The sequence below is a fragment of the Hetaerina americana genome, unplaced genomic scaffold (assembly GCF_022747635.1).
Source record: "Hetaerina americana unplaced genomic scaffold, ioHetAmer1.1.p SCAF_1, whole genome shotgun sequence".
NCBI lineage: Eukaryota > Metazoa > Arthropoda > Insecta > Odonata > Calopterygidae > Hetaerina > Hetaerina americana.
This window is the reverse complement of record NW_027286069.1, coordinates 88,816,905-88,844,009: the sequence shown is the minus strand read 5'-3', so window position 1 is coordinate 88,844,009 and position 27,105 is coordinate 88,816,905. Positions and strand designations below refer to the sequence as shown.

Below are 27,105 nucleotides of genomic sequence, written 5' to 3'. Positions count from 1 at the left end.
GACTAAATCTGTATTCATGTCAAGTATAAGAATATCATCTCACACAGGTATGGTTTCAATGGCGAAATTTCTCCCCTTCTCGGACGTAATTGTCCAACCCGGCGAGAGTGCTTACGTGTCGGCCGCTTTCATTTGATCCCTAATCCTTACCGAAACCATCTCAGTAACCTGCCGCGAGTACAGCCAGTTCCGGAATGTACTGGTCGGCCTTGACGCCTTCCGATACTAGCACGAGTGCAATGAAAGCTGACGGGAATTCTCCGCCTATTGGTTATTAAATAACGGGAGTTTTGCCGATTTCTCTTGTTAATATACCAAATGTTATATTCTTAAGATTTTTAGTACTTTATACTGCTCAAAATTGTGCTATCATGCTGCAAAAGAAGGAGTTCTATGCGTATTTCCTTACGTAGATTTGCCATTGATAAGCAAATGAAATAATATAAGGAATGAAATTTTCTTCAATCATTCTCATCTGTTGGTTAGACCGCAGCGAGAAAACTAGTGTGTTGATTGCTTCGTCCAAGGTCATTCCGTTCTAACAAGGTTTAAGACGCATTCACTTGTGTTGATACCATTAGAGCAAACCCGGAATAAACACATTCTCGAAATTAGTTTTGCAAGACTTCTCCATTACGTCTCCAATTGTTTATGCAGCACAAAAGTTATATCATCCAAGACCTAATGAATATGATGAAATTACGTCTGTACTTCAGAATTTATACTTTTGGATTGGAAAGTCTATATTTATTTTGTATAAAATCATTTTCTGAATTATGTTGCCTGCTCAAAAAACAAAGGGAAATAATACTTACTATTGATCGTGACTGAAAGCTAGTTTAGTACTAAAAAAATATAAATCTGGAAGGTAGTTGGACAAGAATGTAACTTATCATCAACATTCTTTAATATAAACGGTATGGTTTCAGCGAAAAACAAAAATCCGTATACCCAGTGAGTCATTTAGCATGTTAACACTAATTTTATTAAGTTGCATAATTTTGGCAGAGAAGAAATGGCTTCGCTACGATACTGGCCTACTTATAAATAAGGTAAAGAAAAAGAGCTTGAATATGAGCGTTAATAGAACCATCATAATGTTACCCGGCGAAATACAATATCATCTTAAAAGCAGGACTGCAAAACCTGTAACACAAGGGTTATCGTTATCTGGGAAGGAGTGTCATCAATGACCGAAGAAGTAAGAGAGAAAGTGAATAAAATAGCCCCAGCAAAGGAGTAATTCGATTGTAAGAAATCCAACTTGCAGTTGCAGTTACACAAGCTAAGGATTAAGGAATTTTTAAATTGAAAAATTCACAAAATGAAATCACCCGTGTCGGTCAGCCCGGGCTCCCATTCAGTAAGGTTTCAACGAGTAGAGAAGTAATACGGTAGATTGAATTGCATATAAAACAATCAACGAGAAACTGTTTATTCAGAATTAGATGTTATGATAAGAAGAAAGGAGGAATTTCGTACTCTTGCCAAGATGGTCCAGCAGAAGATTTAAACCTCTAAAATACATTTATATTTTACTGTGTATTCTTTCACTTGTTCCGAACAAGTTATTTTGACTAAGAACTGAGTACTTAACTACTGGACATTAATGACGCACTGTAAGGCTCTCAAAGTCGTAGTTAAGGTTACGCAGAAGTTTATGATAGTTTAATATTGCTAACTACCTCTGATGACAGTACTCTTGGCTTTCTATAGGAATACTTTTTCATACTTGTTAGTGTTGCATTTCCGTAACTGTTATCGCTCGTATAGCATTAACTTCTTTGACTTGGAATTAAAATCTTGGATGAGATCTGTTGGTCACAGTATAGTACCTCGATTTTCCTAAATAAAAAAATATCATAGGACCTGAAGCATTTTTTTCATCGCCATTTCCTTGGGTTTGATGTTAATTTGGAAGAAAATAGTTAATAGTGTTGAGAACGATTTAAAATGGGAACCTAAAGTCAACTGTTGGATTCTTATTAAAAAACAGAACCTTTGCTTTTGTGCAGGTTACGAGCACTCATACCTATCAAAATATCAAGCAGAATAGGCATACCACCACGCAGTTTGAACATTGTCAGGTGATATAATCACCAATCAGTTCCTATATAATGACATCATACACATCAGAAATACTCTTCGAACGTTAGTTTTAAAATTCATTGATAAACTAAGCAATAACATACTACCTCTATGAAATAACAACGAATGCCTATAGTGTACCTGACTGTACATCATGAATCTCTTGATGTTTTTACTGGCAGTTATCTGTTCCATTAGCTAAGCAGTGGTTATCATTTTTCCGTTCCAAACATTTAATCAAATGATAAATAATATTAAACGAAATATTTAACTCGATAAGCACAGGAGACTTCAATGCCTGCATATAAAAATTTCGGTAGAAGAATTTCAGTATTTTAATAAATTACCCACGGTTTCCAGATCATGCCTATAAACCTTTCAGCCTTGCAGTTGGACGATGAAACAAAAGTGTTTGTATTTTTCTGGTAACACTCAAAGAAAGCAATTTTTTCGAAGTTTCAATTGTAGCCTTCTGAAAATGGGTTGCCTTGGAATATCTACCCAATAAATTGTTTCTGAACGCAAACTCATATCATTCTTTTTTTCAATAACCAGTTTGAATTTTTTGTGCCAAGCTAAAAGTAGAAGAAAATTTAAAAATAATGATGCAATGTTTGATGCAAAAATCTGCTCTGAATTCACGCTGCCACACTAATTATTTGCCCTTTGCAACCGGTTTTGGCCAATAAAAATGGTACGCTTTTTGAAATTCACGGTAAAAACGAAGCCGACCGTATTTTATGCATTCCTGAAATAAGGTAACGTCAATTTTCCCATCAGATCCTTTGCATTTCACAGGTAAAGGTCAATAATCATAGAGCTCTATGCGGAACAGACTATGTACCTAGATCGCGTGGCTTTTGTAAGAGCTCGTTGCAGAAATTCCAAAGAGAAAAAGTATTTCAATGCGCGGCGCTCGCCCCAGAGGCCTAGCCGGCCGGAGTTTACTTCTTCCAAGTTTCCCTTCTCGGGCGGCGGCGGTAGTTCAACATGGTCCGTCATCTGCTTCCCCCCCCCTCGGCCCTTCATCCCTCCGCGCCCCCATACCCCCCTACGCCCAACCCCCTACCCTCACCCGTCACCACCCTCTTCCTCTCTCTCTCTCCTCCTCCTCTCTTCGCTTCAGCCTCCGCCCATCTCACCTGCGTCCCAGTTCGCCTTGCCGCAAATCGAGGGCGCTATAAGAGACGGGCCCGTCGGGGGGATCAGACTTTCTAAGTTGGGCCGTCGTGAAGTGAGCACCTATTCCTTCCTCTCTACTCTCTTGAGGAACGGATGGGAGAGAGCAGTCCTCCTCGAAGCGGGTGATCAGCGGTCGCGACGGCGGAGGGGTAGAGAAGAAGCAGTTCTGCGTTGTGGGTGTCAAGTGGTCAATAAGAACGAGGAAAATTGTGTTTACTGCCAGTGGTTAGCCTTTGACTCGACCCGTGGAACCGATTCCAACCTCCCCGAGTGTGTGCTCGTGGATTTTCGTTCGACCGGGGCCCTGGACTCGACGACCTCGTAAGCCTGGGACTGTGTGAGTCCGACTGTTCCCTTCTCGACCCATCGGGGAAGGGTTCCTCCGTTGGTGGTGATCCCTTGGCTCGCAGCGGCCGCGTCTGCCGCCTCCGCCCAGGGTGAGTTCTCCTTTAGCCAGTGCATGTGCCTGTGTGTTTGTGTGGGTAAGGGCGTTGTCTGCGGTCGTTGAAGTCTCTGGAGCTGGAATACGCGGCTGGTGACCATTTCTGCCTTATCGGTTGTCCACTTCATTCTGTCCGTTATATATGTGAGCGCCCTTTATGAGCAATTGCAAAAATTGAACGAAAACGTACCTTTTCAAAGATGAATTCGAATGGTGGATGTGAATGATGATGATGAAAGTGAATTAGCTGTCTGGAGTATATGGATTAATATGAAATATCAGCCGTCATAAAATATGGGATGAAATCCGGTGATGGCTTGTTTCTGCTTTTAATTCATAGCGGCGGAAACAAGTAAGTCTGTCATGTCACATTCGAGTGAGTTAATGTTTCAGCCACTCTGTGAACTTTAGTGATCATTCATTTTCTTCCGACTCGGTTTATTAAGACGTATTTCATTAACATTCAGCTCATTTTTTCAGAAATGAAAAAGGAAACGAAGAAAAGTTTTACTGGCGTTTTCCTTAATTACCCATATTTCTAGCTAATATGGCTAAGTCATAGCTAATGACCTATTCAAATGGAAAGTTTTGAGAATAATGTTACTCTTTAGCACCGAAATAACTGGCCTGGTAATGATGCTAGGAAGACTAAGCTACATTCTGAAAGTAATTATTTCCTCGTTAGGTAACATTCTCTGTTTTGCGAGATACGTGGCCCAGTTTTGCATGCATTACTTTGCTAGTATCGTCAATTTCACACAAAAATTTTTCATTGGATAAATTTGCGCATTTTTGGAAATAATACTCATGTTCTGCTTTTTCTACTCTGGGAGGTTCAACTTTGAGCATTAATCTTTTTCTCGTGCTCTTTATGTCTCCAATAGTCGAAAGCCAGTGAAAATAGATCGCAACGTAACGATGTTATTTGACAGAAGGTTCATCGACGGAGCTAAAAATGTAGATGTTCCCACCAAGCTAAATATCATGCCAAAGAACCTATATACTAATATACCCTAGCAAATACCAAATTAAGCGAGAGACGCTTGGATTAATTTTTTATGTGATCAAAAAAATGTATACATTTTTCGGAGCTTTGACCCATTCAGAGCGCCAAAATTCAGTTATTAAGAAAGTTAATAGGCGGTGTTTTCGAGAAACCTTCAGAGCGTTACGTGTTCGTTGAACTTCATTTTCATCAACATCCTCATTTGAATGAAAATCTTTCATAGTTTCTGCTCGCAAGGGCCTACAATTGAAATTCAGCACCTGTTCCCTGCGACTTGTTCCACCAATCCGCGTCGTGGCCCGTATTTCGGCCCAACCCACGCCATCCCTGGGAAAGTGAGGAGAAATGAATGTGCAGGTCCAACCAATCAAACCTCTCTCTCTCTCTCTCCCTCCCCCGTTTCGTCGGATCCACTCTCCTTCGTCATCATCCTTGCCTCGTATCTTTTCTCTCTTTCTCTCACCTGCGGAATTGTTTTTTTTAAGAAACGGCTGATGAGATCATTTATACCTTTTAAAATAAGTGGGCAATTTCATCAGAGAACATTTTAGGGAGAATGAATACGTGAAGAGTAATCCAACGTCTTGATTTGGCCCACTCTTAGTGAAAGGCAAGGGGAAGTCTATGTTAAAACACACAGCCTGACGTGCTGAACTTGGTCCACCTTCCTTCTCCAACTGCAAACCAGTCGGTCATCAAAGGAAAATTTTATTTGTTGAGGTCTTGAATTTAGATCGCGTACGAATTTCCAGGGCGTGAGGGCATGGCATTTATGATACGTAGGTGACAGTTAAACTGCAGTCCATTAGACTAACTGGGGGAAAAATATTAAAAGGAGACAGCATGTACGCTGGAGCCACCTCTCATTTTCACTGGACTTCCCTTCGTGTCGTACCAGCAGCACTCAAAAAAATCAGGACGAACCCTGTGAACAATGTGTGTGTGTAGAAAGTATTTCTGAAAGTCTGTGGACAGTCATCAGTATGCCAAAAAATTGCTGCAAGTCGAAAACGTTGGTTATGTTGGAATTTCAAAGGTAAGGCAGTCGTCCCGCAAATCTCATTTTTACGGTGAATAACTGCAGAATTATGGAAAATATACGACAATAACCGATATTTTGTGCTGCTGTACCTCCTGGGATGGGAATCGGCAGTCCACCATCTATTTCTTTCTTGCACTAGTTCAATGAAGCTCTTCTTTCCCTCCTCTCTCTCTCTCCGTCTCTCTTTCTCTCCCTCTCCTTCGTCTCGGCGCCCCACTGGCCTCTTAGCAAATAACCAAACAAGTCCTGGCGGACGCGAGTCTCTCCTTCCGCCAGGCTAACTCGTTCCTTTTCCCGTGTCTCCACATACGGGAGCGGCGAGCGACTTGGTAGTCGACGCTTTGGTCTTAAATCGCGTGCTTCCTGGTGGAAGATCTCGCCAACTACCCGACTCAATCCCACCCCCAATCCCATCCCAATCCTTCCGGCGACCTTCAGAGTTATAGAAACAAAAAAAGGAAAGATCTCGTCCATCCTTCGAATGATCGTCCCGCCGGCCCCGCAAATCAAGCGCGTTCGTGACAAGTGGACGGGCATATCAATTCTCGTTTTATTTTTCAAATAGCTACGCCCCTGGTTTATCGCCCCTAAGGGTGTTTTTTTAATCTGCATTCTCCGCAAAACCGGCACGAATTTGCATCGCGCCATTCGAAAATTACGGGGTTGTGGAATAAAAAAATAATAAATCTTCCACGTCACTCTCGGAATTATGTGTCTACCTACGGTTCGCATCATGCGATCGTTTCGGACAGATGCCCGTTGGTGCTCTCGGATGACTGAGGTGCTGCGATCCGATTCGTTCGTGTGGTAGCCAGTAAAATCAGACAATCTTCATTTAAGGAAAGAGGGAATCAAATCCTTCACTTCTACTTTCCTTCATTTCGGTCGGTCAGTTGGAGATTTTCATTTGATTATTTAGAGTGGGTGTGTGTTCCGCAAAGGTTCGAAGCTTCGGTTTGAGTCGTCAACCACCTCCTTCATTCAATCCGACTTCACTCGGCACTTAAATCTGCATTCGCCGTGAGCGAATTCCATCGCACAATGTCCTTCGCTGCTTACAAGAATCCAGTCTAATCCACCATCGCCTTCTGTCAAAGGGGTATTATCTCGAGCGCAAGATCCCTCTGTTTTATCTCTAAACCTGTTCCTCCCATCTATCAGGTTAACTGTCCACCCTAGAAACTTGAGGATACCTATAGGGTTGTTCGAGAGGACACTCTAAAGGGGCACTTGAGGGCATGAGGATAGGTACCTCGTCCTCCTTCCCAGCACCGGTCTCTTTTTAGCTTTGTTTTCGATGGAAGAGGATGAAGAAAAGGAAGTAACCCGGAAAAGAACCAATGGGGCCTTATCTTGATGAGAGATAAAAAAATATAGAACTGGTGATGTAACAGCGTCAAGTGTTCGACCGAATTGCGCTAATGAGCACGTTGTACTCCCGTGGTGTCTCGGTCGAGGAGGAGTGAAAAGATCCTCTTTTGTGAGACTCCGCCCGAGCCACTTGACCCGCTCATCCATTCAATCATCCTTCAAGCGCTTCCCCATTCTGATGCCGTCCATAGTAATCGGAGGTACTTAAGGAAGAGTCGACCCTAGGATAGAGAGAGTTGAATGTTTGGTCAATTATTTGACCCATGCCGTTCATAGTGCTTTTCATCAAACATGAGCACATTTTCCTGTGAAGAAAAAATATGGCAAATCAACATTTTTACCACGCAAGCTATCATAAGGAAAAAGTTTACAAGGTTATCAGTCGATAGATTGATTTGTGAATAATGAGACTCCTTACACTTATTCCTAAAAATGTTGCATGTTTTCCCCCCTGTTGTGGTCACGACTTTTGCGAAGGAAAAATGGCTACTTATACCGATCTTTCCGATAGTTTATTTCCATTTAACTTCTCGCCAGAGCTTTTATTCACTGTACCAATTTAACTTATTTTGGAATAAAACTATTCCTTCTGCTTCATTTCAAAATTCAATGGAGTAGTACTTGTCTCAAAGTTTAACTAGTGCATTTAATGATCGTACTTCCAGTGTATTCTAGTCAATGCGACCCAATGTGCAATGTTACGCTTTTTATTTGTTCATTACGATTTTTTCCAGCACCCGACGTGTAAATATTCAAGCTGAGGTTTAACCAAGGCAAAATGAACACTTTTTAGGATTCTCATGCGAGTATTTGAGTATTGCTTGGCACCCTGCAGAGCCCACTATTTGTTTTGACAAACCCTAGCTTCCATATTGCGGTCCCGCATGTGGTAAGATACAAGTTCAAGTGAGCAGAACCTGCTTCAGATTGATAATCGAAAATGATACGATAGTTTATTGGTCAGGGTTTTCCAATAGAGTCTAGGATGTCGAGTTGGAAGTGCCAAATTCACTCATCTATAGAGATGAAACGAGATGATTTTCTGGACCGAGCTCCGACTCGTTGATGTCTATAGAGATTAAATAAGAATGGGGAAGAAAACTCCAATGGCCGTCTATAGAGATGGTAGTAATAAGAATTAGACAAAATACTGTCATTGATCTAAGCGAAGTCTGAAATAATGGAGAGGAAATCAAACGAAACGTTTGGAAAACTATTTGATGTCGCATAAAATTAATTTATCGTCAATTTACACTAAGACTACTCAAAACTTCAACATAACGTCGTCTTCCGTTCTCATGTAAGAGCCTGGTTGTGTAGTGTAAAGATTTTGGTGGAAATGGCACTTAGTTAATTTTACTGTGTCCTTAATAGAATCCATGAGGTGGGTAGAGGTTGTGGAACCAATTAATATGATGTTCACGCAAAAAGTTTCGAATCTTAAAATATCACATATGTGCAAAAACGAGTTGTGAAACCCTAAATCGTTAATATTCATTACAGAGGAGAATAAGTGGAGACAAAGGTAATATTTAGGAAGGAGGAGGAGACAATAAAATATCGCTGTAAAATGAGCGCGATTGACCGGAATGATTGGGGGAACAATGGAGGGGAGAGGAGGAGGATGGGACGAGCTGGGCCAATCGACCGTCTCGGTTGCAGTAGAGAGGCGACGCATATTAAAACGACCGAATCGTCTCGAAATGGAATCGATTCCCAGGTCACCACCGCTCCTCCCTCTCCACACCCGAGTTAGTTCGCGGGAGCACTCGACCGGCGCGATCCCCGGGGTCCCGGCGACGACCGACCGCCCGTCCAACCGCTGGCGGGAAGGGGGAAAAGGGGGGATTCGAGTTGGTCCGTCCCCTTGCTCCACTCCGCGAAGGTTGCTCTGTGGGCACGCCAACTTTCTCGAAAGTCTTTTTAAGACTTCCTACTCAAGATAACGATGAGACTTCAAAAGGACGCAGATACTCATTTTTCCGGGGCGGGGCATCTCGCGGTTTTAATCACGCTGCGTCAGAAGGTGGAATTTGTACAACTATCTGCTTGACACCCTGCAAAGCCACTGACAAGGTGTGTGGTAGAAAGTGTGTACGAACCGAGCGTGCACAAACCGCGCAGAGTTTTGGTCACGTGCCGTATGTACATGGGCGAGTGATAAAATGTTCCATCGTTTCCTTGTTCGGCGGTCTATATTTTTATGAACTATTACCATGGTGCTAAATGCTGGCCTAAGTTTTTCGATTTGAATGGATCCTTTTTTTTTTCCTTCAGTGTCAGAATGAACTCGAAGTAATTTGTATTTTTTTGTGATAGCAGCTGCAGTTTAGTATAAGTCTTCGTGTTTCTCAAGATTTCTCTCTCAGATTTTCTCATAATCATCCGACGCTTTCTCTTTCGTCAAAGCAATTTTCTACAAAGGGACAGATTTTCTCTGGATTTAAATTCACACGCCTAGTTATTAAAATCGATAATGGTTCGTGAGGAAAATTTTCATATAGTTTCCATTCAATGTAATTTTTTTTTCCTTCGCAGTAATTAGTCGCATATTTCGGTTAGAAAATAGTTTTCATTGCAGTTCAGCTGATAGATAAGCCTAAGAATAAAATCTTATGGAATATTTAGTATGTCAGCTTCGATATTATTGTAATGATCATTTCATTGCAGACTCTAAACCGATTGTGTGTTCATAATTCAGAGAAATGGAGAGTATTCGTCCTGCATTTTTTTAAATATTTTACGTAGAGGTATGTTAAATGCGTGATTTGAGAGCAGAAATTGTTTTATTCAATATCAAAAGTACAGGAGTTACCAAAAAACATTGTGAAAACTGAAAGCCAGTCATTGAACTGGCTTGGGTTCAATGACTACCTAGTCCCACGCAGCTATGGAACCCACCCATGATATCCTTACTTATCATGCGTCATAGTTGTACATTTCAGCATTTTCCCCTCATATTTCATTTTCATTTCAACTTCATCGAGGAGAGAATTCTAATGTAAACGTGTTCAAGAATTTGAAACAGAGATGTAACTTTTCCCGGTCGAGGTCAAGGTTGTGACGGCTTCGTTGTCGGCGGAGAAATCTGACTTATGTTCCTGGGTGTTATTTGGGATGTGAAGGGTGACTCGAATAGTGAAACAGTCCAGGAGGTCAGCTGAGTGTGAAAGTGAAGGTTAAGTATGGTTTATGTTATTTGTTCAACAAATTTTCCGACAACCTATGAAATTTTACCACATGAACGGGCGTAGTATATTGGAAAGTAACATTTGTCGTTCATGGTATTCTGCCAAAAATAGTATTTATATTATAGATAGGTATGTTCACACACTGTCCGTAACTACCATTATCTCGTACAAATCATGATAACTTTAATGCATTCTCCTTAAATTTAATCTTTCATTTCTTCATTATTTCTACCTGCCTTATTGTCGTATAAAAAGCCTATTCCCTTCCTGCCTCTTTTTCGTTTACTCAATTAACCTTCTATCATGACATGACAACATCCCACTGCCTTTCAAAATTTGATGTAACCAACTTTTTCTGCCTATTTCGGGTAGTAACTTCCTCTCTTCCCACGCTATTTCTTGAAATTTCAGCTTCGTTCTTCCTCTTTTGTCCGTCTTGATTTTCTCCTACATTCTCCACAGTCGGATCTCAAAAGCCTCCATTCTATCTCGTCCTCCCAAGACAAGGTTCCAGATCCCTACAGCGTGCTACGGGCCATATATTCAGGTGCAATTAAAATTTCTGCGTGTCAAATATTATGAACGAAACAGTAATACAAAAGCAGCGTCGATTTTTTCGAGACCAATTGACTGGAATGGGCTTGAAAACACTCGCCCTTAATCCACAGTGAAATTCCATTATTAATATACCTGTGATTCGCCACGTGTCTGTTCTTTTAATGAAAGATTTTTTTCTCCTCGCCGGAGACTTAACGAGCATTTCATTTCCAACGTTTCCGCCTCGGGCATCTGAAAAGGAATCAATTCTGCCAAAGGACCGTGACCTTGAGTTGGGTGAGCATTTCGGCGTTCTTCATCGTTTGTTTCGGGCACGCGACGATTACTTCCCCGTGACAACTTCGGAAGACGTGCGGTAAGCACACGTTTCCGCTGCAAGAGATGTATATCCTCATGCATTCATTTATTTTAAAGAGTTTTATCGATTAACAGTCGTCGTGTATGAGGACCTACTATTCGAGCTAGGGGTAAGGTACGGATGCAATCTTCCGTGACTTAAAACTATAAAAAAAATGATTACTTTAATTTTGATGGGATGAAACACACATTGCGGTACAGAATATCCCAATATAATCCCTTCGATATAAATATAAAATTCAATTGGAAAACGAAAAAATGAACCGCCAGCAACTTATATGAATATAATTCGCTGATTTAAACTCACAATTCTGCACGTGCACAAATATATTAGTTTTTTCGATTCTAGATAATGATAATGAAGTGCATTTTATTAAACCGTTATTTTAATGAATTACTCCATTTCTATAATAAATTACTCAATAATTTCTACTTTTGAATAATAGGCAGTCAGAACAGACGGTGTGAGAAACATTTTTGTTATTTCAGTGTTACGGATGATTTGCATGCATTATAGTTGTTGGCCAATGAATTATTTATTTAGGCAATGGTCAAAAATGTCAGCTCTTATGTACTAACGTGCTTTTAAATACCTAGAACTAAGTGTTGAAGTTTTATAACTCATATTAAGCTGATAAGGACATGAATGACTCAAGTATGCCTATTAGTGGAATTTGTGTTGCGGTAAACTTAAACCGAGCATGGTAATTAGGATGGTGAGATGTTGCATTTCCTCATCCCATAGTGTCCCCTATCTCTCAGGATGAAAAACACTCGATTATGATAGTAGGTAACTATTAAACGTGCGCTGGACTACTTTGGCCATTGTATTCACTCAACACACACACATACACGAGTATATATCGATGATGTAGATGCACTTACGAGAGCAATATAACATTTGGACGGCACAGTAAAACAAAAATAAAATAGAAGACACGTAACAGGACACACATTTTAGAAAGTTCGAGCTTTCGGCCTTCTCTGAGATCTTATATATTTATATATATATATATATATATATATATATATATATATATATACACACACACGAGGGTCATCCGGAAAGTAGTACCCGTTCGTGAATTAAAGACACAAAAGTAAATATTAACAAACATAAAAAATTTTATTTGAAAGAGGATACTTTAAACTACTTCTCAACATAATCTCCAAGCAAATTAAGGCATTTGTCATAACGTGTGACAAGTTTCTGTATTCCTGCTGCATAGTCCTTCGCCGCCAGCTCATTGAGATACGCGAGGGACCCATCTTGCACAAATTTTTGCATAATGCAGATGGTGTTTAACAATTTCATGAACAATTGTTCGAGAAACATTGGGAAAATGCTCACAGATGTCATCAATTGTGACGCGCCGATCGTTCCTCACGAATTCGTCAACTGAGCTCACCAGTTGGTCTGTAATGACAGACGGTCTCCCCGAACGCTCATCGTCGTGTGTGTTCCCCCTCCCCATGTTGAAGTTGCGACACCACCGCCGACCAGACGACTCGTCCATTACATTGTCTCCATACACCTCCTTTAATTGGCGATGAATATCACATGGGCGAACGTTTCTTGCATTGAGGAATTTAATCACTGCCCTCACTTCACAACTGGCGGCGTTCTCAATTTTTTTAAACATTGTAAACAATCACAGAAACAACACAGGCAATGCTAGCGTCACGCAACTTGGCTCAGAGAAGGCAGACAAGCCACTGAAGCTATCTGACCTCGTCCAGCGGCTACTCGCGTCGTCAGCACTTCATGCGGCACGAACGGGTACTACTTTCCGGATGACCCTCGTGTGTGTGTGTGTATATATATATATACACATGCATACATACATACACATGCACATACATGTTATTAATACGTCACTTCACGATAGTGCATGGGGTAGAGCGTTGGGCTACCGACAGGAGGGTCTCTGTTTGATTACCGAGCACGCTTAGCTCTACTCTAACCTATCCAACCCATATATATATATATATATATATATATATATATATATATATATATATATATATATCAGAGAGTACCCATTCCAGATCTCTCCTGATTGCAAATAATAATTCAACCGTGATTCTACAGAAAAGTCTCTCGGGGAAGTGCTTATTTTATTCTTGTTTCGATTCTAAGTACATCCGCTTGTCGTCTTCTTCTTGAAACATGCAGAACCACTATCACATACACGCGCAAACATTCGCCAGACTGCGAAGAGTGCTTCACCTCTTTCCCCACTTTTAAAGTCTCCCTCCCAGCCACCCTTCTTACATTGCCTCTCTCCTACTCATTTGCCCCCGCCCAATCCACCCAACCACCCCACCTTGCCACCCCTCTTCCCCAATATCCACGTTCCCGATCTTTTGTTATGGAGACCCTCCTACTCCTCACCAAAGTTCAAATCACGAGAAAGAGTAAAGGAAAGCGATTTTGCGAACCATTCTATCTCGGTGTCCCCTTCTGGATCGACCGACCGGGTGTCCCCCCCAACTTGGTGACGATTTATCCCAGAAAACGGAGCCAATGGAGAAAGAACACGATCGCTATCGAAATTTCCTCCATCTTCCAACCCCCTCTAACTCGCTCTCTCTCTCCATCGTACCCTCCAAATGGGCCGCCGGCCTCTGGGCATTTTTTGGGGCAGGGAGCAGTCGGCCATGCCCATAGATTAGGCCCTGTTCCACGATCCCAGCCTCTCCCTTCACCTCCCCCCTAATATGTGCTCCCTCCTGTAGGCTGTGAGTGGGAGGAGGAGATGGGTCCTGCTCCCTCCTCCGTCCACTTTGATGAAAGAGACGAGCGACTCAGGGGTGGCAAAGAGATTTCGGAGAGTCCTCCTCGAAGAGATGGTTATTACCGCCGTTTCTCTCCCCCAAAACCTATAATTTGCCGAATTACTATACCCGATACCGTGAATTTTATTACATCAATACCCCTTCTCCCCAACCTTCGGCCACCACCGATGGCCATCGGGCGGCGATCATGAAGAGAGCGGTTCGCCCTGATTGGTGCGGTCCCGAATCGGAATTTGGTGGCGCGGTCCCTAGTTCTAATCCCAAAAGGAGAGTAGCAATTCGTCAGCAGATTCCTTAGTGTCATATGAGAGAGACGAAAAGAATGGTTCGACTACAGGGCATCGCTTCTTCGTGTGAGCATCGAGTTTACGACGTCATGACGTGATTATTTCATTTCAGGCTTAAGAAGATTAAAGGATATATCTTCAAGAATTTCACTCCCTATTTCTTCTCTCGTTCAATAATCATGAATCAATATTTGGTCGAGAAGATGACCCAAGGTTTTGAACAATAAATACCTACACTTAATATGTGTATATATATATATTTATATATATATATATATATATATATATATATATATATATATATATATATATATATATATATATATATATATATATATATATATATATATAGATTCTGAAGACGGCCGAGCCGTCGAAACGTCAAATAACATATTGTGAGTGTCCTTTCTTTGTGTCTCTATGGTCTAAAAATCTACTTCTGTGTTTTTATATATTTGTGCGTCGCCGAAGAGCGTTCCATTGCTAAGATATCGATTATATATGTTATATATATATATATATATATATATATATATATATATATATATAACACTTTTTGAAATCTCACGGACGTGAATAATAATGTATAACACTTAGCACTAGTGGACACAGACAAAAACACAGAAACACACAAAAAAGAGACTCACTATTTTTCGAATTTTGGTGGTCGTTGCCACCTTTATCAAGGAAGAGAGGGACAGAACTCTGAACACAGAACTCTGTCCCTCTCTTCCTTGATAAAGGTGGCAACGACCACCGAAAATTCGAAAAATAGTGAGTCTCTTTTTTGTGTGTTTCTGTGTTTTTGTCTGTGTCCACTAGTGTTAAGTGTTATACATATATATATATATATATATATATATATATATATATATATATATATATATATTAATATATATATGTTTATAATATATGGAAATATATATATTATATGTTAGTCGCGGTAGTCCTGGGATAGAGCGTTGGACTACTGACCGGAGGGTTCCTGGTTCGATTCCCGGGCAAGTGTCTGCAAGCTATGTGATTTTTCGGGTGCCAGATCTTCCTGGGAAACTATAACCGGCACAGGGAAAGGAACTGGCCCCCCTACCCTAATGTGCTAATTTCACACCCCGTCGGGCTTAGTACTGGGTGAACTCTATCATCACCTACCAAACCGACTTTAGGGATGATTACTGTGTTTGTGGTTATATATATATATACACACATATAAAAAAGCATACGTATATATATATATAAACACAAGAATTTTCAATGTTTGAAAATATGATTAAGTTGATCGTAAAATTGAATTGAAAAATGATTTGAGTAATCCAATCAGATTGAGCTCAAAAGATTCGAATTAAGATTGAAGAAATCGAATGAAAGCGATTCACGCGTAACGCAAAACGTGCCGGAAACAATTTATTAAAAGGACACGACGGTATGAAATTCCGATGTGCGGTTATTCTTATCGCTCCAGATCTGCGGAAGGTTTGTTTCCGCGGGATTGAAACCACCGACCCTTTTGGAATCGGGCGAGTGATTTCCGCTGATGTTGGCGCCCACCAATTGAAAACCCCTAGATTGAAATAACCCACTTTGTCGTGACTAAGTCGCACGCACGCCGTCCTCCGTAACATTTTCGTTCATTTCGATCGTAAAACGACAGTTAAACTCCTCCTCCCCCCCGTTCCCATCCCCACTCTCAGCCCAACCTCGTTTGATTTCCCATTTCTGCGACGAAAAATGTAAATAGGTCGAGGAATTGAAAATTCAAAATCCTCCTCACCCACGACCCTAAGATATTTCGAGGTCGCCCGAAATAATTAACGGCAGTTAACCCATTACTTGAAGACGCCAATTCCCTATTCGCGCCTCCCCTCTCCCAGTAACTGGCGAATTGGCGGGGGCCGGAAGTTAGGGCGATTTAAATGGCAAAATTTGCAGCTACCACTCTGTTTTAGTGCTACCTTAGTACCACGGAAGCTGAGTGAAAAATGTCAACTGCTCCGACTTGGATAGTGTCCAGTAGTTACCAGGCTTAAACATTTATTATAATAAATAGACAACTGCACTTATTAAAACAATTGGGCGTATATAAATAATTGGCACATCAAATCACTCACTTGTTTTTAATGTCCACCCCGTTTTATTTCTGATGGCTTCGATTTTTTCCTGGCCTTCAAGTGACAACACCAATGATTCAGAGGAGACACACATTTTAAACGAAAATATTTGAAAAATCAACTGCAAATGAAAAACCCCGCAACTCGTGTTATACTGGATGGCTAAAAACCCTTATTCACCCCAGCGTCCTTCTTCTTCACAAACAATCCAAACAAAGTTTCTCTTTCTCGGCGTCCATCTATCTTCCTCGGAGTTGCTTTTCTTCTGCCTGTCAAGCAAGTTGAAGACTCCGGAATCTGAGCCGTCTTTATGGTCGAGAGCACGCAGGAAGAAGCATTTGAGCTTTGTCCTGCAGGAATATTACGGTAGTCTTTTATTTCGCGTATGTGGGCCCGCCCCCCCGGAGCTTCCGGCCGGAGGAGGGGGGCATCAATAGGTTGCGGTGAAAGCTGGTTGCATTGAAACTCGACGGAGAGAGAGGAAAGGTTTTTTGATTGGATTGAAGGGAGGATTTCTTCGGCGAAGTGCGGAAGATAGTGGGAGAGCTAGAAACTGATGAGGTCGACAAGAGTGCCCTCAAAAATGGCAAATGACTAGGCGAGAAACGTCCGGTAAGAGAAATTATTGGTCTATTTGCCATCCAAGTGGATTTTTTGGGAGTTCAGTGAGAGGTTTCAAACACGGGTGATGTGTCTAGAGAGCCCAAACTGAAATCAAACCGACCAGCACTCCTGAGGAGATCTCAAGTGACGCAGAAAACGAAAAATGGCATCATGTATGGATATGCTAGCTATATGGATTAAAATCACTGTAAATGTCACTAGGTTTAGCACGATACGAGGTCAGAGGTCCTCCTTCGTCATATCTGTTTCAAACCAATGGCATCTTGATCGTGAAATAAACACAATTCGTCCCGTTTGTAAATATAATGTATTCAGTGTGCAAGATGCGGAAAACTAAGCGTGCCTCACTTGTTAATTAATAAATGATTTGCTTATAAAATGTTGTGGTACTCACCGTTTTGTTATGCATGTCGACGAATAAAAAGCATAATTTCTAATAATTAAACAAAAAACTTATTTACACTTACATTAAAGGAAAATGAGTTCAAGCGCGAGGCTAGACTCGAGTTTCTGGGAGTTACCCTTGACCGGCGTGCTGCTGTACTTTAAGTACTGATGACAATAACGACTAGCATGGAGGTGCGTTCCCTGCATGCGAGCATAACAATTGCTCAATTTTTATTTGCCACTGCAAGTTATTTATCAAGAATAATTTCTGATATTGATTGATCTCTCTTATCAAAATTAATTCGCACAGGTATTCAATATTTTCTTCTTGACCAAGTGTATTCGAAGATGCATATTTAAATGAGATTTGAGATTTTCAGTATTCGGAGCTGTTGGCTTAATTGGGTCAATGGGTCATGCATCGACTGGAAAGTACGAGTCGCAAACAGACACCCTGCGGATAAACAATCTACTCATGGTTTTTTACTTATCTACGAACGTTAAAAATCGTTTTTGTACTGTTTTTCGTAATCCCAAAATAAACCTAATCGGTAGATGCACTGGAAATGACTAAGCATTGTTGACGCACAATAACAGTAGTTGTGGTGGAATTCAGTTCACAGAACATTACGTTGTCGGCGGAAGTTTGAAATAAATGAGATCATTCCTCTTCTCAGAATGGAGATGAAATCTGTTTTTTTTTTCCCCTCCAGTAGTAATTTTTTTCGATCCGTTTTTCTTAGATTTTCCCACGGTCATGAAAAATGAGCTTGACCGTGTTTGGTCCGAATGATCGATCCGTTCGCGATGTCAGTGGCGGCTGGTCAGAGCCACGTGGGTGCGATCTATCATAGCGGGAAAAGAATCGAAAGCACAACGTCCCGCCACCTGCTACGTCTCCTCTCAGGGTCCCGTCGTCTACTCGTATCCGTGATCGAGGGTGAGTCGAACGGTGAGGACCGAAGGTCAAGGTGACCAAAGCAGGCGCGTAGGGTGACCGCAAGCTGGCGCGGCGCGCGGTAGGTCCTCGGGAAAGAAGCCAGAACACCATTTTCGCGCAGTTTGCCATCTATCTTGGCTACTTAGTCAACCCGAAAGGGTTCTTGAAACCCTGGTTCCGGCCTCCTTCACGACTTTGGTCGATAAAAACCTTCACAACTTAGTCGAGAAAATCAGGAAAAAGGAGGTCATATCTCAATTAATTATATGAAAGTCGGGATAAAATTACGAAGGGGATCGAGTTTATTTCACAAAACGTTGGAAATACAATGGGTGAGTCGAGAAATCCTTTATGAGAATTAAGCTTCCTTTATTTTTAAGATCAGTTCGTGTAATATAATGTTGGCCATTTGCGTGGAAAACTTTTTACAAATTTGGAAAATTATATCAAAGTGAACTATTTTGTATTGCGATGAAATTTGAGGTACAGATTCATCGTGAATCGGAATAATGTCCTACAAAACTGACTTAGCAAATTTAAATAAATGAAAATCTAGCACGATCTAGGTTTCATAATGACGCCGAATTCCGGCTATGCCTAGAACTCGCAGAATGAATTTTTGTGATTACCCCCGATTAAATGCAAAACCGTCGGATGATAAATCTAAAAAAAAAATTGTTCCTATTTGTCGGGGAAATCCTGGAGAAGTCGACAATCGGGTCGTCAAAGATGCACAGAGATCAAGCTCTTCTTTCGCCTGGAGATAAACCTCCAGGAGGTGAAAGAAATAAAAAATTACCAGGTCCAATCGGGATTGCGGAGGTTGGAGCACATTGTTCGACTGACCCCCGAGGCGCTGATGCATCTATCTAATGGAATCAGCCTCGACCGAGAGTGTTGCGTTCGTGTGTGTGTTTATACATATATATACATATATATATATATATATATATATATATATATATATATATATATATATATATATATATATATATATATTTCGCTCGCATCTCCAAAAATATCCACGAGGGGGCCCCTTATCTCGCCCATTTCTATCTTTCTAATCGTTCTCGCGGGCCACGTTTTTTTCTTTCGTGGTCCCCATTTGGAATTTACTGTATAATAATATACTGTGTAATAATAAGCCTTTCTCTACCTTCACCTAAATCCCTCCTCTCAACCTACTTGCCTATTAGCCATCAGAAAATGTAGATCGAGATTAAAATGCGTACTCGCGAGGCGAGTTACAATCGAAAACATCTGTAGCAGAGAATTGTTTTTCAATAGCTCTTCATGGGTGTGCGTCTACAATGTTTTTTTTAACCTGTATACAATATGATGCACATTGGGCGCGAATGTATTTTTTTTACTAGAGAAATTATTACGAGAGACTTCGTGCTCCATCAGGGTAATATGTTTTCCCCTCTTATCTTATGTATCTCTCTCTCTCTCTCTCTCGTCTCTCAAAACCATCCTTTCGAGCCAAGATTTTTCTTTCGTGGTAAATGGTCAAGTATATAAATATGATAAAAAATAAACCCTTGGGATGGAAGAAAAGTGTGATTGAAACTCTAGAACGAAAGGCTACCAGCCAAAAATCGTCGTGATGTGTACTTTTTTTTTAGATTTTATGGCAATATTTTAGTATTTGTAGCCATTCTATGCCCTACTCTCACAGTGCACTACCTCTCAATATCAGCCAGTCAATCGCGAAATAAATATCTAAAATCAATCGAGTTTATCGGTCCAGTTCATCACTTAACGGTTCTTCGTACCGTATATTACGCCGTCTACGATGGGAAAAATCTAATGTCCAACTATCAACTCTTTGGCGCGATTTTATAGTAACCCCTCGGGAACCTGTGGCTCCTTATAAATTGTGCCTTTGTAGGGAATACGGTCGTGGGTAATGTTTTCCTCAGAGACAATTGGAGTGTTTGTCTTTTTTTACAGCTCCGCTTATATAATGCTTCATTATTATCTGGTCAGCTTTTTTTGTGGAAAGAAATGTCTTCCATAATGACATTATTAGAATCACGATTGGCAAGACCGGACTCCCAAATATTTTAAAGACAGCACTGTTCGTATAATAGAAAGTTAAGCGACTTTAGAGCACCCTTTTATATCAAGTGGCCAAGGCATATTTGACAAGTATCTATCTGATTTTATTGGCCAAGCTTTTGTGAATGGAGGCTTTTATTCATATTTTTACGTTTGAGAGAATGTTTTGAAAATGATACAGCAATGAATAAGCAAAAGCGGCTTGCTATATCTCTATACGAAAATTCACATTGAATTAGGTAAAAACATTAGGAGTCTCTCTCAGAAAATATTGATCCATTAATTGAACAGTGCGCAGGTAAAACCGTCTCCATTGACAATACAGGCTGCTGTGAATGAGCATGGAGTGTCATTTCATTGCCACGTTCACTGTAATGAGAGCTTCTGACAGCAAAAAGATTCAAGGCCTCATGTTCAAATTTAAGCTACGACAAAGGCTTGGTTCAACATTGTTGCTAAAGGAATCAATCTTATGATTTCACTTACGATATTTAAAAAATGACTTAGAGTTCACTTTATATTGGCAGATCAGAAAATCTTGAGGAAATACGTGAAGTGCATACAGATAGCCGAGGAGAACGATGTTCTTCGAGGATATGATATTTTAACTCGCATAATTTTCTACCATTGCAAAAAAAAGAAGGAATGGCATGTGTAATGAAGCATTAAACTCAAACAATAATACATACATTGTACTCAAAATATAGGAAATATTATTTTCTGAACTGCTCCAGCACTTTTTCCCATGGCCATTCTACTGACATGCCTTGCCACACACCCTTGCAACTACTTGTGCGGCGCAGTATATGATGTTGATATCCTTCGTCTCTCTATTTCCCTAGGTCCCCTTTTCCCTCCTTCAACCTTCATTTTCTTCTTGCCTCCCCTGTTACCCTTCTTTTCGTCTTCTCCCTCCCCACAAATCATTCTCCGCCCGTCTCCTCTGACCATTTCCGCTTCCCTCCGATTTCCTCCCTATCTCAGCTCCCGATTCCGTTCATTTCCTCCTCAGCAACCTCAAACCAACTACCCCCAGTTCCTTGCTCCCTTTCCCTCCTTGGCGACCCTCCTCGTGCCGCCACAACGTAAAAGCCCCGACCATCTGCCACCCTAGTCGACGAGGGTTAAGAGAAAAAAAAGGGGTGTGGGTCTCAATTTCGCCCGGGTATGGTGACCCATTCGCCTTTTCTGCCTCCTTCCCTCTACCTCTAGTTCCATCCTCACCCAATTCTCTCTCTCCATTCCCCAACCCCTTTCTTCCCCTCCTTCCCCAACCAACCAATTGCTTTAATTTTCCTCCCCTACTCCCGACACCACCACCCACACTTCATTCCCTTCCTCCCCCCCCTCCACGGTCCTCACCTGCAATCAAGATTTCTCTCACGCACGGTCTCCTTCCAACGTGCTGCTCCGAAAACTCTTTAATCTTTTGAACCTTTCACCTCCTCCTCTTACCCACCTATTCCTCCGCTACCACTCCCACTGCCTTTCTTTCCCTCCGGCGGGCCGGCCCAACTCCTCCTTCACTTCGCATCTCCCACCACCACACTCTTTAGATTCGTACCCCTACGCTAACGGGCGCAAGGGAGGGAGGAGGAGATGGAGGGAGAGAGGGATCGCCCAGTCCCTTCGGAGGCCTTCCGCCGCTCTCGATCCTTGTTCCCTTTTTATTCTCACCCCTACTCTCCCCTCCCACGGTTCGAGGGTCTCCCACCGTGCTCCTTTTTCGACTTCGACTATCCCCCCCACAACCCTCTCCTCTTCCCTCCCTTCCCGCCGGTCTAAATCACCGAGCGCGGCGGCGACCCAAACCCACCACACACACACACATATACACACAAGATCGACTAGCACACACTTCAGGGAGCACGGAGGCCCACCTTTCCTCTCTCTCTCCCCTTCTTTGTGTCAAGGGGCGTGCGTTAGGCCCCAGTAGGTGGAGAATTTTCGGCCAGAGGGTCGCAGATTCGAATCCCGGATGTCTGTCCTAGACTACCCCTCCACTCCCCCACCAAGATTGACCGCCAAACTGGGTTATTTTTCGGGGAACAGTTTGCCCAAGGGTTCCACAGGAGTGGGGAATGGTGCCTCACTCCGTTATTTCCCTGTTTATGTGTGAACGGCATGCGTCGGATGGGACTCAATACATTGATTAGTTTTATAGAGGGTCAGTTATTAAATTAAATTGGTCAAAGCTATTGATATCTTGTGGAATCGTGACGTGACGAGAAAATAAAAAAATATATTTTGGTATTCCAAGCGAGATGTATGTAATAATGGCATGAAGACGTCAAAACCGATGGTCGTTTAATTGAAGTTTGATATTAAATTAATGATTTGTTTTATTTTAGTCGTAAGGTGAGCTGTTAGAAAAAGACTTCTGACCCTTTTATTCTATGCGTTATCGGATGCCTACCCCGAACCAATCTATAGCAAAAATCTTTTGTAATTTCAGCCTCTAAACTGTGGAATTCCTTATCCGATGATCCTTGGGCCATTTTCATACATATAGAGTCAATGTTTTCCAAGATTATTCGGGTCTCCCACCGGGTCCACGTTCGTAGGGTTGCCGACGTTTCGATGGCCGAGTCGTCCATCGTCTTCAGGGCATACCAGATCAGGCATACAGGGAAGTACCAGATCATATAGAGTCAAATTTATGGTATTTCATTGAATACGGAGTAGTTTTAACTATTTTATTATAATATTTGTTAATTTTATAATGCCCTATGAAAATGTTTATATAATTTGTAAGATTACTTTTTGTCATTCTATCTCTTACTTCAATGCTTTAATGTCGCCAAAGGGATGATACGCACTGCTTCTGTATTTCTTCACCAAATTGGGTTCACAATATATATATATATATATATATTTACATATTTATTTATTTATTTATTTATACATATAGTCACAATCCAGGGCCCTAAGCGCAGGGACGAATGTATTTGTGGGTGAGAGTAAGAAAGTCGCAATAAAAAGGAATGGAAGAGATAGGATAGGGTTCGGTGATGAGGAGGGGGTTAAAGATATAGAGGAGAGGGTGAGTGGGGGTAGAGATTGGGGTGGGTGGTCTGGGAAAAGGGTGCCGGGGAGACAGGTGGGTGTGAAGAAAATGATCTCCCGGGCTAGGAGGAGGATGAGTGGCCCTTCCCCGCCCGAACGAGAAAACGGCAAATTATCCAAGGAATCGAGCACTGAACATAAAGTCTTCCACTATGAAATCGCTCCCTACACCACACCTGTCGAATTCCTTATCCTATGGGAGAGCGTCTGTGCGCTTGATGCATGAAGGACGATGGTATCCTACGACGATGGTATCGTAGGATAATATCGATTGCGACCGATCCCTCGGTTGTACTAGGTGGGCGTCGTTTTTGGGAGAGTGATGTCATCAATCCGGGGGAAACGTATTTAGCCACACTAAACATTGAAATTTGGTATTTCAAATTCACCAAGACCACGCTGATAGCGTGCAGTCAGTTACAGGAATATTTGGGATATATCGTATGGATGATTATTTTAATATCTCTCGAAGAGAATCTGATAATTTTTTAATTATTACAGGAAAGAATTAAGAGTTACCGATATATTGAGCACACGAAAGTTGTTACTTTAAGAAAGGGATATTATACGAAGATTTAATTCTTTTTACCAGGAAATAACAATTACCCAATGGGGTATCGGTATACTATGCCATCCGGATAGAACATGAAAAACGTACCTCACAGTGAGATTTCAGATCTTTCTTCCTTCTAAGAACACAATTTGGTAACATGACAAGTACAAGCTTAGGTTCATTAAAAAACTTAAAGCGTCAAGTCTGAATATCATTTGTAAAAATTACGCTTTTTTTCCAACGCTCCTCACCCCATTCTTGCTCGGATGTTCCTCTGGGTGTCACATAAGTGAGAATGATGATGACCATATATCCTGTCGCGCTTTTTAGCGAACACTAGAAGATTTATCGAGTTTTGCTCTGGTTTAATACGTTAGTTTTGAACACAAGCACTCGAGTAAGTTGTGTATCATAGTTATCCCAAGAGACGAAACTTTGGGTGCATAGTTTTATTGAATCATTTAGCTTCAGAATGATGAATAACAGAGAACCCGTAGGCGATGCATACGACCAACCCAACGCCATAGACTTTTTCGCATGAAGGCAGTAAAATGAACATCCACGGAGTGAATATCTCTGAAGATTCCATTCGCTGCACCGGGAGTGTTTTTTCATCGTTCGGAAGATACCCTTGTCAAAACAAGTCCTCTCCACTCGGTCGAGGGATGGCTAACAAATCCACTTCCTCTGGCCTTCTATCGGGGCACTTGAAGGGAGTTCTCACTCCCGCGGGAATTCTTTAACGGTGAATATCCGAGTGAGGATTTGAGAGGGAAGAGAAGCTCCTTTTCCTGCTGATCGAATCGAATCATCCACGATCGATTTGTAATCGATTCCAAGTTCGAAGCTTATGAAGGTGGTGCCGTAAGTGATTGCTTGGGGAGAAATATGTAACGGGTAAATTATCATGGAACTTTCGCTGTAAATCAGAAAATTGGACAAAACGACCGGAAGTGGGTTTAATTCGACACCGCGGAGAAGAAGGGGAACACGCGGGGAACAAACACTAATTAGTGAAAGCTTCTTCTTTGGTAACAATTCCTTTTAAAAAGACCCGAGAGCGAACAGGTGTCAATCTCACGTCGTATATTTTCCCTGCTGCAATAAAAGGTCCATTAATTGGTAACAAATGGAATACCACGAATTTTCAGAAGAACGCGTTTAAATTTTGCGAAAAATTTAATGGATGTCGGGGAAATAAATAAAGAAATTAATTTTATTGCCCCAGAATAACGAGTTACCTATTAATATACATTACCTTTTTAGTTTTACTTAAAGAATAGAATCAAAACACGCGAGATATATTGCACCAAATATAAATCACGGTTTAGTATTCAATATTTAAATTGCTTTTTTAAATAATCACACATACTTTATTGATATCTAACATTATAAAGGTGGAAAACAGGAGAGGTAGGGAAGGCGGAATCGAGCAGATCAAAAGTGTAAAAATATTTCCTTGACCGGGACTTGAACCACGTATCTTTCGACTTGTCGGGCCCATGCCCTGACATATATATAAAATATATATCGCACTGTCCTGTGGTGGAATCATCAACGGCCACACACTAATGGTAGCTTGAAGGTGACCACGAAGATGTTGATGTAAATAGTAGTAACTTATAAGTAACTAATAAGTAGAAATAAAATTCTGGAAACAGGAAATTTGCGGACGATTTCAGAGGAGGTCACAGTGAGGGAAAGAGGATAAGTAATGGAGACGGAGGAGAGGAGATAGTGCAAGTGGAGAAGAATTTTCTTCTGAAAATATGGAGGATTTCAGTTGTACCAGAGTGTTAGGGCTAGACGGAGAAAGGTTGGAACTAAAGTTGTCTCGTAATGGAGACCGCTGGAGGATTCACTTTCACGTCCAACTCCCCTCTCCTGGATCTCGACCTAGATCTTCGGACGTGGTCCAGATTAAACATTGATTCACACGATTTCAATTACAAGCGTTCTCATAGGAGAGGGTTTCTTTTAATTAAAACCAGCATATATTCGATTTTTTTCAATTGTCGTCACCACTTTGTGGCGGAGTGGGGAGTAATTATATGGTTGCATAGAAATTTTCCTGGCCGTCTTGTTGCCAAGTTACCACTGCTGAATGATTTGAAAAAAGATGGTTTTCTGTAGAAGGCCAGGGAAAATTCTTCCTTAGGCGTAGAACGATGTTACAACCATTGTACCATATTTAAATTCCCCACAGGTTTATCAGTGTCTAGACCCCTGAAGGGGTTTATGTTTAAACTTTTAATTATATCGGTATAATTAAAGAAATATTGTTAAACTTCACTTATTTGTTTGAATTTTCCACGATATACTTGAAAATATGTTTTTATAACCTGATTTCGTTGAGAAATCACCACCATTAGTCATATAATGTTGTTCGCAAAAACGTAGATTACCTTAATATTAAAGAGCTCAAGAAAATTAATAAAAATCAAGAAAAATTAGAGAGCCTTATTATTTTCAGAAAAAATTAAGTTTAGAGATAATGTAGCCATTGATTCATATTTCAGCCATTTTAAAGTTTTTGTATAAAGAGTTATCAAAGGATTAAATCAAATAGAATAAATCAAAGAGTTTAAAGGCAAAGAATAAGATTTTTAAAGTAGATTCTCTGGCTAACAGACTAATATGACCAAAGAAACTAAAAAATTGATGATGAATATGACTTCAGCGGCTACAGATATCAGATTTATGGTCTTTGAATCCCATTGGAATCATATGAACCATCCTTCAATACAGCGTGTAGTACTGGAAATAAGACAGCCACAATTTCCTTGAAAGTAATTGTCCCATAATAACTTAAAACAAGGACCAAGTAAATTTTATCGTAATATTTGATCGAGCGGCTTATCATTATGGTTAGGTTTCAAGGGAGAGATTCGAAACTTGTTGTGGTCTCCACAAAAGGACAGGGAAAATTTTGCCGGATGCGACACTAAGGTCAACGCTAGTCAATATATTTAAGAAAATAAATTGATTCGGCTCTCGTACTTCTTTTGTTCATAGAGTTAGCCGAAGTTGCACTTTAAATATC

The 27,105-nt window shown here is 41.0% G+C and overlaps 1 protein-coding gene across 1 annotated transcript in view; it reads left to right on the top strand.

Annotated features, from left to right (window-relative positions):
• The first annotated feature begins 3,318 nt into the window (after window positions 1-3,318).
• LOC139694288 (uncharacterized) overlaps window positions 3,319-27,105 on the top strand; it is a 134,152-nt gene continuing 110,365 nt past the window's right edge. Inside the window, exon 1 of the mRNA XM_071592761.1 lies at window positions 3,319-3,707. The gene's annotated coding sequence lies outside the window, so the exon portion shown is untranslated. The remainder of the gene's footprint in view (window positions 3,708-27,105) is intronic.